At 35.3% G+C, this 2,650-nt stretch overlaps 1 non-coding gene across 1 annotated transcript; it reads left to right on the top strand.

Annotated features, from left to right (window-relative positions):
• The first annotated feature begins 673 nt into the window (after positions 1–673).
• On the top strand, positions 674–793 carry LOC119002094 (U6atac minor spliceosomal RNA). Its single transcript, XR_005069677.1, has one exon. It is a non-coding gene; the product is annotated as a U6atac minor spliceosomal RNA (small nuclear RNA).
• Positions 794–2,650: the final 1,857 nt, after the last annotated feature.

Raw genomic sequence — 2,650 nt, 5'->3', positions numbered from 1 at the left:
ACACTTGTTGTTTGTTGATTTGTTTATGGTTGCCATCATCACCAGTGTGAAGTGGTTCTCATTGTGGTTTTAATTTGCATCTCTCTGTTGGCTAGTGACTCTGAGCATCTTTTCACATGTCTCTGGACCCTCTGTATATCCTCCTTGGAGAAGTGTCTAAGTTCTTTGCCCATTTTTTAATGAAGCTGCTGGTTTTCAGGGAGTGGACTCATGTGAGTTCTTCATATATTTTGGAGATAAAACCCTTGTCTGAGGTATCACTGGCAAGTATGTTTTCCCATACCATTGCTTCTCTTTTAATTTTAATGATGTTTTCTTTAGCCATGTAGAAACTTCTTATTTTGATGAGATCCCATTTGGTTATTCTTTGCTTTTTATCCCTTGTTCTAGGGGACATAGTGAAAATATTACTGCATTGAATAGCTAAGAATTTCCTGCCTATGTTCTCCTCTAGCACTTTTTTGGTGTCATGATTTATGCTTATGTCTTTTATCCACCTGGAATTTATTTTTGTGCAAGGTGTAAATTGGTGGTCAAGTTTCATTTTTTTTTTTTTTTTTGCCTGTAGCTGTCTGGATCTCTCAACACCATTTGCTGTAGAAGCTATTTTTACTCGATTTTATGCTTCTGCCCACTTTGACAAATATTAATTGACCATACACACTTGGGTTTAGTGTTGTATGAAAGGAGAGAAGGTTAGCACTCCCCTTGACAGTCTTGGGTTTATTTCTGGGCTCTCTATTCTGTTCCATTGGTCTATGTGTCTGTTCTTACGTCAGTACAAGGTTGTTTTGATTACAGTGGCCTTGTAATACAACTTGATATCGGGTATTGTGATTCCTTCTGCTGCTCGTCTTTCTCAAAATTGCTGCAGCCATTTGGGATTGTTCGTGATTCTATATAAATTTTTAAAAATTTTGTTCTATATCTGTGGCATATGCCATTGGTATTTTAATAGGGATTATGTTGAATCTATAAATTGCTTTGGGTGCTATGGACATTATGAAAAGGTTAATTCTTCCAATCCATGAGCATGGTGCATGCTTCCATTTGTTTGTGTCTTCCTTAATTTCTTTCTTCAGTGTTGTATAGTTTTTTGAGTACAGGTCTTTTGCTTCCTTGATTAGGTTTATTTCTGGGTACTTTATCTTTTTTGTTGCTATATTAAATGGGAATTTTTCCTAATTTCCGTTTCTGATACTTTATTGTTGGTGTACAAAGATGCCTTTGATTCGTGAATGTTGACTTTGTATCCTGCTGTTTTGCCAAATTCACTTACTATGTTGAGCCATTTTTTGGTGATGTCTGTAGGATTTTCTATGGACACTGTCATGCCACCTCCAAACAATGACATCTTTGTTTCCTCCTTTCCAGTTTGGATGACTTTTATTTCTTTTTCTTGTCTGACTGATGCGGCTAAAACTTCCAATACTATGCTGAATATAAATGGTGAAAGCAGGCATAATTGTCTTGTTCCTGATCTTAGTGGAAAAGCTTTTGGTTTTTGCCCAACAAGTATGATGTTAGCTGTAGGTCTCTCATATATGGCTTTTATTATGTTGTGGAATGCTTCCTCTATTCCCACTTTGCTGAGGGTTTTTATCATAAATAGGTGCTGTACCTTACCAAATGCTTTTTTTCTGCATCCATTGATCATGTGATTTTTGTCTTTCCATTTGTTTATATGATGTATTACACTTATTGATTTGTGAATATTGTACCATTCTTGCATCCCTGGGATGGATCCCACTTGATCATGGTGTATGATCTTTTTAATGTATTGCTGAATGCGGTTTGCCAATATTTTGTTGAGTATTTTAGCATCTATGTTCATCAGTGATATTGGCCTATAGTTTTCTTTCTCTCTTGTGCCTTTATCTAATTTTGGGATTAGGAAAATGCTGGCTTCATAAAAAGAGTTTTAGACTCTTCCATATATTTTGGATTTTTTGGAATAGTGTGTGAAGGATAAGGGTTAGCTCTTCCTTACATGTTTTATAAACTTTTCCCATGAAACCATGTGGTCCAGTGCTTTTGTGTGTTGAAAATTGTTTTTACGACTGCTTCAATTTCTTCAGCTATTATCAGTTCATTCAGGATTTCTGCTTCTTCTTCATTCAGTTCTGGAAGACTATATTTTTCTAGAAATGTGTCCCTTTCACCTAGGCTTTTACATTTCTTGGCATATAGTTCTTCATAGTAATTTCTTACAATCCTTTGTATTTCTGCAGTATCAGTTATAATCTCCCCTCTTTCATTTCTCATTGTGTTTATGTGGGTCCTCTCTCTATTTTTATTGATGAGTATGCTTAAGGTTTATGGATTTTGTCTATCTTTTCAAAGAACCATCTCCTGGATTTATTGATCCTTAGAATTGTGCTTTTATTCTGTGTCATTTAATTCTGCTCTGATCTTGGTTATTTCCTTCCTTCTACTTTCTCTGAGCTGTCTTTGTTGTTGTTCTTGGAGTTATTGTAGTCATTTGGTTAGGTTTTTTATTTGAAATGTTTCTATCTTTTTTAAGTAGGCCTGTATTGGCATGAAATTCCCTCTCAAGACTGCCTTCACTGAGTGCCATACGTTTGGGACTGTTGTGAATTCATTTTCATTTGTTTCCAGAAACTTTTTTTTATTTTTTCCTTGATATCAT

This window comes from Sturnira hondurensis, unplaced genomic scaffold (genome assembly GCF_014824575.4).
Source record: "Sturnira hondurensis isolate 20B ecotype Veracruz unplaced genomic scaffold, ASM1482457v3 Scaffold0017394, whole genome shotgun sequence".
Lineage (NCBI taxonomy): Eukaryota > Metazoa > Chordata > Mammalia > Chiroptera > Phyllostomidae > Sturnira > Sturnira hondurensis.
This window is presented reverse-complemented; position numbering and strand designations above follow the sequence as displayed.